Source organism: Pelobates fuscus, chromosome 7 (genome assembly GCF_036172605.1).
Source record: "Pelobates fuscus isolate aPelFus1 chromosome 7, aPelFus1.pri, whole genome shotgun sequence".
Lineage (NCBI taxonomy): Eukaryota > Metazoa > Chordata > Amphibia > Anura > Pelobatidae > Pelobates > Pelobates fuscus.
The window spans coordinates 36,606,711-36,622,966 of record NC_086323.1 but is presented as its reverse complement, the minus strand read 5'-3'; the positions used below and the strand labels follow the sequence as shown (position 1 = coordinate 36,622,966).

At 42.2% G+C, this 16,256-nt stretch overlaps 1 protein-coding gene across 2 annotated transcripts in view; it reads right to left on the bottom strand.

Annotated features, from left to right (window-relative positions):
* TNNI3K (TNNI3 interacting kinase) overlaps positions 1–16,256 on the bottom strand; it is a 203,524-nt gene that overhangs the window by 126,578 nt on the left and 60,690 nt on the right. The gene's annotated exons all lie outside the window — the stretch shown is intronic.

Genomic DNA, 16,256 nt, shown 5'->3' with positions numbered 1-16,256 from the left:
ATATTTTAGAAACAACGGCGTCAGTGGTGGAACTACCGCCGTTGCATGGTTGCAGCTGCGACCGGGCCTGCCACTCCAGGGGGCCCGGCGCCCTGCGGACCCCTGCGCCCACGCCTTGTATTGTGGCCACATCCCACGAGGTAGAACCGCCGGGGCCGCCCGATGGAAATTAATTAAAGCGCTGTGGTGCTTTAACAGCGTGATCGGCCCCACTGTGATGAGGTCTGGGCAGGGAGGAAGTGACTGCTCCGATCACTCCTCCCAGCTCACACCGGAGCTGCGCTGGAGGAAGAGAGTCAGACTGGGAACTCTGACTCCCATCAGGCTGAGTCACTGGACCCCAGGGAAGAAAACAGGAGGGTGTGTATGTCTGTGTGTGTGGGTGTGTGTACATATATATGTGTGTTTGTATGTATGTGTATATGTCTGTCTGTGTGTCTGTATGTATATGTCTCTATGTCTGTATGTGTGTTTGTATGTATATGTCTCTATGTCTATATGTGTGTTTGTATGTATATGTGTGTGTCTGTGTGTGTATGTGTGTGAGTATGTATGTGTGTGTGTGTCTGTCTGTGTATGTGTGTGTTTGTATGTATGTGTCTTTCTGTGTGTGTTTGCATGTATGTGTGTGTGTGTTTGTATGTATGTGTGTGTCTGTATGTATATGTGCCTGTATGTGTGAGTAAAGGGGGAGGGTAGACATGTGGAGAGTGGCAGGGGGTAGACGTATGAGTGGGGCCCAGGGCAGTTTTTGCAGTGGGACCCCATGGTTTCTAGTTACGCCTCTGAACGGCGTCCTAAGATCAAAATTGTGTTTCTTAAACACCATAACCAATTGTGTTTCTTAAACACCATAACCACTACAGCACTCTAGTTTATTGACTAAGAGCATCCCTCGATCACTGTCAGCCAGTGAGCTAAGTGCTGCACCTTCTTTCTGCAGCGGAAGTGGTGAGTGGTGCCAGCAGACTCCACGTAAGGTGTTAAAACACTTTGACAACTTTAACACTCCTGGCACCCTAACCACTACAGAATGCTGAAGTGCTTATGGATGTTGGGTTTGTTTCTTTAGAACAGCCAACACTGGGAAGTCAACAATGCTACTTAATAACAGCTCAAATCATAACAGCACTTCACCCCAATGGGAAGTGGCAAGCAGAAAAAGGTGTTTTCCAGGCTCCTACTGACCAGGTGGGACCTGTAAAATGGTCACTTAATGTCCACAATATATATGGGAGAGAGAAGAGCCTAAAGTGGCACTCTAAGCTAAATGACATTTAAAGCTCAGTGTAGTGGTTACAATATGGACTGTCAAACCATTTAAGAGTGTGGGCTGGGGGTGCACTCATACTCCACCCCTCTTAAGCCACCTTGATATTGTGGAATTTACAACCCTGCATTACTAATATCTATTCTGTCCAACCTGGGCTAGTGATAGGAGGTGAGATAACTCAGCAATGACATTTCTTCCATCTTACATTACCTGCAGGATGGAGGAGCAGACACAGTAATCTTGGGTCAGGGACATTAGGAAATGTTCATGGAAAGCTCACAAATAAATAATATAGTCTAGTAGGACAAGACTGATCCTATATAGGATAATATAGTCCTATATTCAAAATAAAAATGCTAAAAGAAACATTTAAAATATTAAAACTTTTTTACAGTTTTTTTTACAAGGTCTGGTAAAATTAAATCATGCAATGATTATAGTAATTTAAAAATCAACTACTAAAAAAAAAAAAAAAAAAAGATTTAGCATAATAGTCAAAATGCTGAGCAAACAAACTCGGAAATAGCCAGCAGTTTGTTCATTGATTTTGGCAGCTGTTTATGCTATTTAATAACAGCCAAAATCATAAAACAGCATGGTCCAAATGGGTTGGAATAAGCAGCCAAATGAACACAGAATCACTTATTGATGGCGTCGGGATGCAGCATTTGCGGCAGCTGACGGCTATTTAGACCCTTAGAAAATATACTACTAAGGTTTGTGTGTTTAATTTTATGTTTCTCTATTTATTCCTGTGTATATTTAACTAGAGAGATCTCTTTATAAAGATCCCAACTACTCAGCAAAATAAACAATCAATCACGGTCATTCACAGAGCACAGATCTGCTTGGAAGAGAGTAGAAAAAAACGCCCTATGTGTTCTTATTGCAAATATGTACATCGGTGAATGCTATCCCATTTCCTATTTATACTCAGTCAGCCTACAGGCTTTGATCTATCCAAGATAAAAGATAAAAGGCTAGACATGGAGCTATGTATTTACGCTTCATAATAAACAGTTTGAATTAATTTGAAATATTTCTATATTTAAGAAATCTACTAAAGGATGGCTGGCTATCACCTTCCATTCACTAACATCTGCTGTGGCAAGGTTAGTCACCACTGGTCTAGATCAGAAGGATAAATATTGAATAACAAAACCCAAAGGCTTTTTTTTTTTCATGAATGCAACAATAAAATAAAAAATATTTTTTAATATAGCGTTTGTAAAAAGAAATGCTCAGTATGCATATGATGACAGACTCTAACATAAAACATGCTTTCCCCTTTCAATTTGCTACCACTAACATCACATACTTGGGGATCAAGATTTTCTCAGACCTTACCCCTCTGTATGGTTTAAACTATACTCTGAGCGTTTCCTTGCTGGGACAAGTGGCCTCAATCAAAATGAATCTCCTACCAAGATTTCAAAGATTTTATTTCAAACGCTTCCCCTTAAAAAAAAGCAAACAGGAAAGGACAGATTTCTACATTATACCTCTCATTAGTCACACAACCCTCACAAATAGTACTACCATATATCGAAGCATGGGTGCATGACTTTAACCTTTTGTGTTACACACAAAGAACAAGCCTACAAGATGCTGTTCAGATGGAACCTGACCCCTGACCCTTTCTGTATCATAACTTCATCTCTCTCTCATTAAACATCTTCTGACACAATAATGTAAATAGTTTTTTGCCTACCCATGTCTCTAACGATCATCCTTCTTACCATCCCCTTCATACATCACCAAAAGACTGTGCAGAAATCCACCACCCTAGGCAACATACAGTCATACCACTCTACAGAAGCACTTTCTATGGTTACATAAGTCATAGCCAATTGACGTTTACCCCAGTTTTGATAACACCTACCCATTCCTACTGCTAAAATGCATGGAAACAAAGCAAAGATTAAGCAGGTACAATATTACCCTCAATGCTTAGCATACAAAAAGCAATTGGTGTTTGGAGTTACCGAACTATAAATGATTGTAATACCCAACCCAGGAGAAAACCCATGACCCTGATTGTCTTTATATACTTTAGTGTACCATTGAATGAATATTGTACATTGATTCTTTGCACTCCAGCCCCCTTCTTTTTGTATTCTATACCCATTTCATTGTTTCTGTTGTCCTTTTGTAATTATTCTTTGCAAAACTTAAATAAAAAATTCAAAAAGATTGAAAAAAGAAATGCATTGCAAAAAGCACTCCCCACGCGTTTCTTCAACATGCTCTCCGTACCCTGTAAAACAAGCTTTTATAAGTGACGAGTACCTGCATGTACTCTAACCTGAACCCAGGTATTAAATAAAATACTCTTATAATATTCAAATTTGCTCTATTGTCCTCTTTTGGCCTGTACATTCAGGAAAGCAGCATCGTGATGGAGCAACGCAGAGAAAAAAGAGCAGTGTTGAACATGAAATGCTATGCAGAATTCAATATCATGGGGAAGTGATACAAATCACATGTTCTTCTGCTGATTTCAGAGATAAACATTTTATTTAGCTTCACTACTCTTTTTTTAAATAGAAACTTGAATTTACACAGATAAATGATTCGGTTTGGCTGAACCTATTTGTTTGAAAATAATACTTGGCACGGGTAGTCCAATAGTTGTCCATGTAAAACTATTTAAAAAATATATACATAATATCATTATTATAATTATTATGTATAGAATTGTTATGTATATATTTTGTAGAACACTGATATGGCATATTTTTGTGTCATTTGGTTCACAGATCAAGTAAGAAAAAGTAACCAAAAGAGGGAAATAGAGGTGAAGCAGAAAAAAAAAAATCTATAAATGTATAAATATAGATTTTTTACTGTTCCTCCTTTTTTTCCCCTTTCAATTCTCACTTGATCTGTGAAAAAAATCTACATTTAGTGGATGTTCCTTTAACCTTAATCATCTCTTTTCCCATCAATGATCTGCTTTTGTGACACCATGGGCCGAACTCCAAATCACAATATAAATGACCATGCTCAATCATTGCACAAATCTTTTGTTCAGTTATACATCCATGTGTCATTTTGGCATTAAAGAATTCAGCAGACCTGCTAAACAACCAAATTCGGACGAATTACAATTTTGCCAAAAAGTCCACAAGTCTCATAAAAAACTGTTACTAATTACTGTTTAGTATAGTGTATGAAATGCCTTCTTAGCCTTAAAGGATCACTATAATGTCAGGAACACAAACATGTATTCCTAACCCTATAGTGTTAAAACCACTATCTAGCCCCCTTGGCCCCCTTTACCTCCCTAAAGATAGTAAAATCTCACTTGTATTCAAGAAGTCTGAAGCTGCTGCCTCTGCATGTGGACTTCCTCTGACCTCTGACATCATCAGAAGTGGTGGCCTGATCCAATCACAATGCTTCCCCATATGATTGGCTGAGACTGACAAAAGGGCAGATCAGGGGCAGAGCCAGCACAATTCAAACGCAGCCCTGGCCAATCAGCATCTCCTCATAGAGATGAATTGAATCAATGAATCTCTATGAGTAAAGTTCAGTGTCTGCATGCAGAGGGAGGAGACACTGAATGTTTGGATGCATTTTGGGCAGCCATGACCCAGAAAGGATCTCTAACAGCCATCTGAGGAGTGGCCAGTGAAGTTATCACTAGGCTGTAATGTAAACACTGCATGTTCTCTGAAAAGACAGTGTTTACAGTAAAAAGCCTGAAGGTAATGATTCTACTCACCAGAACAAATTTAGTAAGCTGTAGTTGTTCTGGTGACTATAGTGTCCCTTTAACCATTAGAAATAATTACTACAGATAAGGCAATGGTTTTGTTATGAAATAATTAACCTGGAAGAAGGGGGAGAGAGAGATGACAAATCAAAATAACTTGATTATACACAAAACTTTTTTTTTATTATTTTTATTGGCATCGGGCCAAAACCACCATAATAGCCACTAACATTGTCTACTAACTAATACCATCTAAATGTCTACTTTTCTATACTTTCTCTTCTTGGATTAATTCATTGTTACTTTTGCCACTACTTGCTGCTAGTGTCAAGCAACTACATTTCATACCTCGCTAATTGGCAGACTCCCTTCGAAGGACTAGGAACACCATACTGTCCAAAACAGCAGCTCAACAAAGGAGTGTTCTCCTGTTCTCAAGGGACCAGTATGGTATTGAATGTATTATTATTGATTCTTTTTTTTTTTTTTTTTTGGTATTATCCGGGCTAAACGGGCTAGTTTTTAGTTGAAACAACTTGTTAGGTCATCGGTTGGTCATTGCTCCCATTATGTGGAAGCTAGACCTGGAAATCATATACATTTTTTTTATTTGAAATTAAACCCAAACAGCGATGTTCTGTTGAATCTGGAATTCTGCCTGGTTGTCTGATGGTTGCGGTAACATAGAAAAAATATAGTTTCATAAGCAAATCTTAAATATATTGTTTAACCCATCACTAACCATTATTCATTTGTTTCTTAAGTCGCTTAAGCTAAACTAATCAGAACATCTTTTAGCTATCTAGATTCTATAATTGATGCAATAGAATTATTTAAGTTTTAAAATTGTAAATTCAAAAAGTTGACAATCGATATATTATTTGTTTGATTAATTTTTATCTTTTGATTAATTGTTGGATCTTTTGTTTCTTTCTTTATACATGTTATGAATAAATGTGCCCTCCGTTCATCAGAAATTGATTGTGACTGTTTGTCATTATCTACAAGACTATTTCTGTTTATCAATACTTACATGAATGAAATACAAATCCTTTTTTTTTCTTGACAAGTTGAATAGACAGTCTCAATGTTCATTGGGCAGAAAGTCCCATTTTACATGTTTGGGTGCATCCAGAAGTCAAGGACCATGATAACAAATTTTCTAGATTTTTAACATGAATGAACACTTTTCATATTCTCTGAGTGAGCAGAATTTCAGGGTCAATGGGGATTCTCAGAGTCTCACAGTGAAAGAGCTGATGCTCCTTATATCAAAAGGAATGGGCCAAAGAGCACAGAAGTTATACAATTATATTATATGCTGAGTTGATAATATTTCAACCTCACAATTTGCAATTTTCAGCTGGTGTGAAAAAGGAGAAATATCTACTTAAATATAGTTGACACAACTAGATATCAACAAGTCTTGACAAGATAGTGTTTTCTTGACCAGTTGAGCTATTATTAGAACGGATTAGAAATATGGTACAGTTGGTATTTATTTCCAACTCAATTAATATGCTATTTGTTATACAGAATCTTTCTAATTGACTATAAAGACATTGTTCCCTTGGCCCACATGACCTGTAGGACTCCCTTTAGGTCCCTGTAGGACTTATCCCTGTGTCTATGTTATCTTTTATGCTTGCAGCTCATTCAGACTCTTTTTATAGTGTCAATTATATTGGCCTTTCCTAGGAACATGGGAGATATTTATCAAAGTGTCAAGAAAAGTGATAATTACAGTCATTATTTTGATCATATCTCTTAAAATGTACTGAAAGTGATCTAAAAGGTGACGGTTTTATTCATAGCAGATTTTGCAAGTTCTCACAGAAATTTCCATTTCAGAACAATCAAATTTAAAGTAAATGAAAAAAAAAGAAAGCTGAATAGAATACTTTTATTTCAGAAAATAATGAAATATGTTGCGTAGCTGAACAAAATGGTGTGTATTAAAAAATTACCTACACTCAAAAATGGCCTGTATTAAAAAAACAACTATTATGGTTAGGGCACAAAGGCAGCAATGCATAAAAACCCCGACAGGTTTAATAAATTGCATTACAAATTCACATAAATTTTGATATAAAAGTTTTGGCGGCACTTTTACAAATCTCCTTAGTTGTGTTAGTAACCTGATGCTGGTAGGAAATAATAATAGCTTGTCCACAGATTTCCTTATCCATATGTTTCACATGCTGACTGTCCTCTCCATATGAGTATTTATTTCAATTTAATGATGTGGAAAAGGGAAAGTGTTACTAATGTATAAGGCACGTGTAGGCTACTTTCAGCTCTCCAGATATTGTGGACTACATCTCCCTTGATGCTTTGCTAACATTATGGTTGTAAGAGCATTATGGGACATGTAGTCCAAAGGTTGCATACTCTTGGTCTAAGAAAATGCCCTTAATAATTCATGTAGTAAAATCCCAGCTTACCACCAACCTCTCTTGACGGTTTCCAAATAGTGATGTCGCGAACATAACATTTTCGGTTCGCGAACGGTGAACGCGAACTTCCGCAAATGTTCGCGAACGTGCGAACCGGGCGAACCGCCATAGACTTCAATGGGCAGGCAAATTTTAAAACCCACAGGGACTCTTTCTGGTCACAATAGTGATGGAAAAGTTGTTTCAAGGGGACACCTGGACTGTGGCATGGACTGTGGCATGCCGGAGGGGGATCCATGACAAAACTCCCATGGAAAATTACATAGTTGATGCAGAGTCTGGTTTTAATCCATAAAGGCATAAATCACCTAACATTCCTAAATTGTTTGGAATAACGTGCTTTAAAACATCAGGTATGATGTTGTATCGATCAGGTAGTGTAAGGGTTACGCCCGCTTCACAGTGACAGACCAAACTCCCCGTTTAACGCACCGCAAACAACCGCAAATAGTCCATTTGCACAACCACAAACTCCCCATTTGCACAAGGTTGGATACCTAGCTAGCCATGTCCCGTTCCTTGTCCTCACTGATGTCATTGAAGGTCTCTCTTCCTCCACCCAGGAAGGGGGAGATGGAAAAAGATGCTTGGTCGGTCCGCCTACTTCAAATTTGGGGCACTGCGCGTGCAATCTAACGTGCCACCAGATAGGAATAGTACTACTTAACACACCACTCCTATCAGTTTAATCCCTGTTACGTCCCCTATCAGAGGACGTGTATATAAGGCATCGATTTTAGGAAGCAGGAGATGGAAAAAGATGCTTGGTCGGTCCTCCTACTTCAAATTTGGGGCACTGCGCGTGCAATCTAATGTGCCACCAGATAGGAGTAGTGTGTTAAGTAGTACTATTCTTATCAGACAACTAACTGCTATTCAATCTATTACAGTCAAAATTGTATTTTTTAAAAATGTACACTACTGTTACACCAGATATGAGTTGCACTGGTGTGATACTGTGCCCTGGCAGGCCCTGAAATGCACACTAGTGAAGGAAACTGACTGCTATTATATTACAGTCCAAAAAGTTTTTTTTTAAATGCAAGCTATTGGGACACCAGTGAGTGAGTGGTGGCACTGGGCAAGTGGGCACAGTATACGCTGTGAGCCTGACACACACGCTGGCAGACAACTAACTGCTATTCAATCTATTACAGTCAAAATTGTATTATTATTTTTTAAGTGTACACTACTGTTACACCAGATATGAGTTGCACGGGTGTGACACTGTGCCCTGGCAGGCCCTAAAACGCACACTCGTGAAGGAAACTGACTGCTATTATATTACAGTCCAAAAAGCTTTGTTTTTTTAAATGCAAGCTATTGGGACACCAGATATGAGTGAGTGGTGGCACTGGGCAGGCCCTGAAACGCATACTAGTGAAGGAAACTGACTGCTATTATATTACAGTCAAAAAAGTTTAGTTTTTTTAAAATGCAAGCTATTTTGACACCAGATATGAGTGGTGGCACTGGGCAAGTGGGCACAGTATACTCTGTGAGCCTGACACACATGCTGGCAGACAACTAACTGCTATTCAATCTATTACAGTCAATTTTTTTTTTTTTTTTTTTTACATGTACACTAATGTTACACCAGATATGAGTTGCACTGGTGTGACACTGAGCCCTGGCAGGCCCTGAAATGCACACTCGTGAAGGAAACTGACTGCTATTATATTACAGTCCAAAAAGTTTTGTTTTTTTAAATGCAAGCTATTGTGACACCAGTGAGTGAGTGGTGGCCCTTGGCAGGCCCTGAAACACACACTAGTGAAGGAAACTGACTGCTATTATATTACAGTCAAAAAAGTTTAGTTTTTTTTTAAATGCAAGCTATTGGGACACCAGTGAGTGAGTGGTGGCACTGGGCAAGTGGGCACAGTATACGCTGTGAGCCTGACACACACGCTGGCAGACAACTAACTGCTATTCAATCTATTACAGTCAATATTGTATTTTTTTTTTAAATGTACACTACTGTTACACCAGATATGAGTTGCACTGGTGTGACACTGTGCCCTGGCAGGCCCTGAAACACACACTCGTGAAGGAAACTGACTGCTATTATATTACAGTCCAAAAAGTTTTGTTTTTTTAAATGCAAGCTATTGTGACACCAGTGAGTGAGTGGTGGCACTTGGCAGGCCCTGAAACACACACTAGTGAAGGAAACTGACTGCTATTATATTACAGTCAAAAAAGTTTAGTTTTTTTAAAATGCAAGCTATTTTGACACCAGATATGAGTGGTGGCACTGGGCAAGTGGGCACAGTATACTCTGTGAGCCTGACACACATGCTGGCAGACAACTAACTGCTATTCAATCTATTACAGTCAAAAAATTTTTTTTTTTTTTTACATGTACACTAATGTTACACCAGATATGAGTTGCACTGGTGTGACACTGAGCCCTGGCAGGCCCTGAAACGCACACTCGTGAAGGAAACTGACTGCTATTATATTACAGTCCAAAAAGTTTTTTTTTTTTTTAAATGCAAGCTATTGTGACACCAGTGAGTGAGTGGTGGCCCTTGGCAGGCCCTGAAACACACACTAGTGAAGGAAACTGACTGCTATTATATTACAGTCAAAAAAGTTTAGTTTTTTTTTTAAATGCAAGCTATTGGGACACCAGTGAGTGAGTGGTGGCACTGGGCAAGTGGGCACAGTATACGCTGTGAGCCTGACACACACGCTGGCAGACAACTAACTGCTATTCAATCTATTACAGTCAAAATTGTATTTTTTTTTTTTTAAATGTACACTACTGTTACACCAGATATGAGTTGCACGGGTGTGACACTGTGCCCTGGCAGGCCCCAAAACGCACACTCGTGAAGGAAACTGACTGCTATTATATTACAGTCCAAAAAGCTTTGTTTTTTTAAATGCAAGCTATTGGGACACCAGATATGAGTGAGTGGTGGCACTGGCAGGCCCTGAAACGCATACTAGTGAAGGAAACTGACTGCTATTATATTACAGTCAAAAAAGTTTAGTTTTTTTTTAAATGCAAGCTATTGTGACACATGATATGAGTGGTGGCACTGGGCAAGTGGGCACAGTATACTCTGTGAGCCTGACACACACACTGGCAGACAACTAACTGCTATTCAATCAAATTCAGTCAAATTTTTTTAATTTATTTTTTACATGTACACTACTGTTACACCAGATATGAGTTGCACTGGTGTGACACTGTGCCCTGGCAGGCCCTGAAACACACACTCGTGAAGGAAACTGACTTCTATTGTTGTAGAATTATTAGGCCCCTCATAAACTATACCCTTACTGGGCCCCTTTAATACTATACTCTTATATTCCTTTCATAGGCCTCATAGTTTAGATCTTACAAGAATGCTTTGTTCATAGAAATAGTGTGTCAGCAGGAAATGCTAGGATCCTGTTAAGTGAAACATTGTAGCAGATAGTCTTAATAAAATGTATAATTTCTAAAAAGAACTTGAGGGCTAACTTTGAAAGACTAACGTGCCAGTTACTCAAAATGGATAGCTGCCAAAACCCCCCTCCCATCGAGTGAGCTCCTCGTGCCAGCAAGATGGTGCTGAAACCTGGAAGAGAATGACATGACGTCAGCTATGACATGAGATGTAACACCCAGTGGGGAGGGCATTTAACTAGCCACTTTACACCTAAGCCAATTGATAATGTTTTCTTGTTGATATCTTGATTTTCTACAATGATGTAATTTTGCCTTTATAAGGGTCTGCGCACCCACTTTTTAACAGATGCCATTAAATTTTCTGAAGTTCTTTCATTTAACCTGAACCTCGTGTCAGTGTGAATTTACTTCTGCGTATACGCAATTTAATCATCTCTAATTTGGTCAGGAACAGATAGTCATTCAAACTTATTGGTTTGCTTAAAAGAATACTATATCAGTTGGCGCCCATCCGTGCGGCCTGGGTTATGCCCTGCTAGGGCAGCCGTCCAAGAAGACGCGGGGTGGATGAATCCTGGGGGAAGGAAGGAGATTGATCACCTCTGAATACACGGTAGAGTTTGCTGCAGCACCTGTCCGGTATGTTCCAGCCCCTGTGATTAACCTGCCCCAGCGTCTGAGATCAGCTGCCGAGAGGACATCAAAGGCAGGTAATATCTTGCCCAGAGACCCTACACCTTACTTGTTAATACCTACTTTACCTGCACCTATTGACTATCTGTTACCTGGGTTTGCTTTTATTGGTGTGTCCTTACTTTAGTGCCCGGGTAGTTTATTTGCCTGTTTACCCCTTTTAGGTACCACGTGGCTGTGGTAGTAAGGAAAAAGGGGGGTGGATCTGTGGAAGTTTTCCTGGGGATCTTCTGTTTGCCTGTTTTCCTCTTTTAGGTGCCGAGTAGCTATGGCAGGAAGGAAAAAGAGGGGGGGAATCTGTGGAGGGGTGTAGACTCACTGCCTCCTGGGGGTTTCCCATAAGTGTCGCTTTGACTGCTAGCCTCATTGGACACCACTTTACTCTGCTTGTTGTTTGCAGAGAGGTGGAACACTGCAGCCTCGAGCGCTGACGCTGGGTGTTCCAGTTTAACTTTTGTGGCAGGTGGATTCAGGCAGGTATTGCTGTCTCCATCACCATGTGGTAGTGGGACTTGCGGGTGGGTCTGCAGGTGTACTACGGGATTGAAGTAGGTGGCTTTTGCCACATGAGTCAAGGAAAGGGATTATTGTTGAACTTATTTGAACTGTTGAACTTATTTGCACTGTGATGCATGTACTGTATTTACACTTGAATATTGTCTTTATTGTCTGTCACGCAAATTCCTGTGTTTACTTTCATCTTACTCTCTGTATTATTTACACTTTCCCCTCCTATTTCTCTTTGTTGAGAGAAGTGATTGGTCACACACTTCTTGCCACGCTCCAATCCGCGGCTACCTCGGGTAGGCGGAATCAGTGACTAGTCTACGTTTTGGGAAGACGTACGTTGGAATTTATTCTTACGTAGCAGTCGAGCACTGTAGACATTCTCTTTCTGTTTCTCTTTCTCTATATTTGGGACGCCTTATATAGGAAGCATGGGACAGAAGTTAGGTAAACCCAGTAAGGGTTGGTTAGCATGTGATTTGGTGGAAGATAGAGAAGGAGAAGAGATGGTTAAAAAGGTTGATAAAATTGCTAAAGTGTGTGGAATTGCCGTACCTCCGTGCGGTAGATTGCAGCCAGAGAGCTGGCGTAAGTTACTGACAGAAAAGAAAGGAAAGCTTTTAGATCATGATTTAGTCCGGACAGCGGAGGCTTGGTACCGGGTGGGAAAGGCTATTCAGCAAGAGGGATGGATTGAGGAAGAGGTTGATCATAAAGGTGTAAAACTGTTTGTGTACCATAAAAACTTTGTTGCCTCGAAGCTCTCCGAGCCGGCGCCCAGTTATGGCGCACACGAGGCGACCCCTCCCAGCATCACTTCAGCAATGATTGAAAAGCAACTGACCATAGCTCCCGTTCCTAGTCCCCTCCCTGCCACTGCCCCTGTTTACCCAGTCCTGAATGCTGATGGATCTGTATTTTCCCCACCATCAGTCCCGCAGCTCCCATCATCCTCATCCAACCCTTCACCCCGTCCATCTCCCTCTAGCCCCTTCCATCCCTCCAACATGACCTCCCTCCGCCCGTCCTCACCCACATGCCCCCGTGCCTGTCCATCTTCCACTTCTCCTCCCACTGACCCATCCCCTCTGCCTGTCTCTCCTCCTTTTGCCTCCCCTACTTCCCCCGTCCCACCTTCTCCTCCTCCTACTCCTCCAGTCCCGCCTACTCCACCCTCTCCCCCTCCTACTCCACCCGCTTCTCATCCCTCCCCTTCCGCGTCCTCATGTCCGTATCCTCTGTATCCTTCCGCCCTTCCTAGTCCCTACCCGTCACCACCGCCCTACGCCTACTCCACCCAAATGTCTTGGCCCCTCTCATATCCTTATTCGTCACTTCCGCCCTATTCATCCATCTCCCCTGTGCCTCCCGTAGTCACGCAGCCAGCCCCTCTTACACCTGCCCACGCTATGCCCACATCCAACATGGCCGCCACTTCCTCACTGAACCCAAACGTCACTTCCTACCACGCCTCCAATATGGCATCCCCCAGTAACACAGCACCTCTTATGCCAGTCCTTCCGAATGACTTGCTACCACCAACACTTAGTACACCAGCAGCCCCGGCCGGAGGAGTGCCACTCCTGCCCCCAGCCTTGACACCCCAAGTATTTCACCCCCCGGGAATCCGGGTGACACAAGCAGATGAATCTGACTCGGTTAGCTCCCATGGCTACCAGATGCCACCGGATGCCAGGGAAGTTTCGCCTCAATCATCCCAGCGTTCTTTAAACGACCCCTTCGGCCGCAGGCTTCAGGGAGACAAGGCCCCTATAATGTATGTCACCTTTAACCCAACACAAGCAAGTACACTGATGAAATCACTTCCTGACCCTGAAAAACAGCCCATGCCCTTCTACAGAGCAATAGTTCAGATCCAACAAACTTATTCCGCCGCTTGGCGAGACTTATTGAGCCTTTGTGCCATTAAAGCTGGAGATGCCTACTGGCCTAGCATTGCCCACCACCTATGTACTAATTGGTTAGCCAGTGACACAGATTATATGTCTGGTATTGAGTTCTGTGACCAACTGAGGGCCTGGGCTAAAGATAAGCTTGCAGATTTAGCAGCAGGCCTTAACGACATTATTCAGGAAAAAGGTGAATCTGTAGAAAGATTTCATGTTAGACTTTTCCAAGTGTTCACTGACCTAGGGTTTGAACTCAGCAACAAAATACACGCTCAGATGCTTTCTGGTGCCTTTGTTCAGGGCATCAAAGACTCTATACGTAAGGGTATTATTGCTGCCCGCCCTGAGTATAGAGTGGTTCCCCTTGACAAGCTGCTCCTAGTTGCCAGGGGCTTAGAAGCTGCACAGGTTCCAAGGAGACCTCATCCTACTCCCCTTATGGTGTCACAACAACCGATCCCTAAAGGCACTAAGCCTGCAGATGGGATCTGCTTTAACTGTGGGGAAAAGGGCCATTTCAGGAGGGATTGCCCTGCGCCCCCTAAACCCCAAAGATCATCCAGGCCTAAAACTACCACAAAGGCCCCAGCACCTCCCTCACCTGATTTAGCCCAAGAAGACTAGGACATTGGAAAGCCTGTATCATTAACCCCTGTCATGGCAGTATCCGCAGGGGAACAAGGGGGGGCATTAGCCACTGTTACTTTGCCCATTGAACAACACCTGCCTGATTCTTCATTTCTGTCCAATATTGATGTCTCCTGTGTGGGAGTGGATGGTCTTCCAAGACAAAGTCCATTAACTACTCCTTTACGGGTTGGCAGCTGCCCTAGTCTGCTTGCCTGTTTTGTGGTGTCATCCACATGTCCCATTAACCTGTTAGGTGCTGATGTGCTTTCCCACCTGCAGGCATCAATCACTTTCACACCTGATGGCCAAGTGGAATTATCTTCGGCCCTGTCTGATTCAGATACCTCAGCCTTGTGTTCCTTACCTCTGATGCTCCATCTAGAGAAACCCCATGGTTATGCAGCGGGCCTGAGGGACAATTTCCCTGAATCTCTACTGAACAGTGTCCCTAAGACTTTGTGGTCCTCAGGCCCGGAGGACATAGGCCATCTAAAAGTCCCACCAGTGATGGTTAAACTCATTCCAGGGGCAAAGCTACCAAGAAAGTCCCAATACCCATTGAAACCTGCCCAAGCGGCAGCCATTACCAAGCAAGTCCAAGCACTACTGGAAAAAGGGGCTCTTGTCAAATGTTAATCTCCATGTAACACTCCTTTGTTTCCTGTAAAAAAGAAGACACCCAAGGGTGAACCAGAGAAGTACCGAATGGTCCAGAACCTCAGAGCAGTAAATGAGGCAACAGTTCTGGACACCCCAATTGTGCCAAACCCACACACGCTCCTCTCTGGCGTTCCACCTTCTGCTAGATACTTCACAGTGATTGACCTGGCCAATGCATTCTTCAGTGTTCCCCTGGAACCAAGCTGTCAATACCTGTTTGCCTTCACACATGAAAAACAACAATATACATGGACTGTTATGCCCCAGGGGGCACAGAATTCCCCGAGCCAGTTTGCAAAAGCAATGAGTACCATCCTTGACCCCTGGCAGTCTGACCATCCGGAGGTTGTCCTACTTCAATACGTAGATGACCTGCTCCTTTGTGGAGATGATGTCCCCACAACAGAAAAATGTTGCAGATCAAGGATGTAAGGCGTCTCTCATCAAACTTCAATTCTGCCAGCCTACTGTAATCTTCCTAGGCCACTGCCTGTCACATGGCACCAGACATCTCACACGTGATCGTGTCAGAGCAGTGTTGGCCATCCCGCCCCCAAAGACCACAAAATCCCTACATGCTTTCCTAGGCCTCATCTCATACTGCAGAGCCTGGATCCCTGAGGCCTCTCTGCTCATGCAACCCTTGTATGACGCTCTCAAATCAGACCCCTTCTGTCTGTCACCAGAAGCATTTGACAACTTCTATACTCTTCAGCGTGCAATTGCCTCTGCCCCTGCTCTTGGCCTACCAAATTACGACAAGCCTTTCAAATTATTTGTGTCTGAAAGAAAAGGCCATGCTACAGGCCTCCTCACTCAACCACATGGTCCTGGCGGACGTCAGAGACCTATTGGATTCTTCTCCTGTCAACTGGATATCGTAGCCAGAGGTACCCCCTCTTGCCTTCGTGCTGTCTTTGCTGCTCAAGAACTTATTGAGTGTACTGGGGACCTGGTTCTTGGCTACCCTCTTACTGTTTTGGCACCTCATGATATTTCT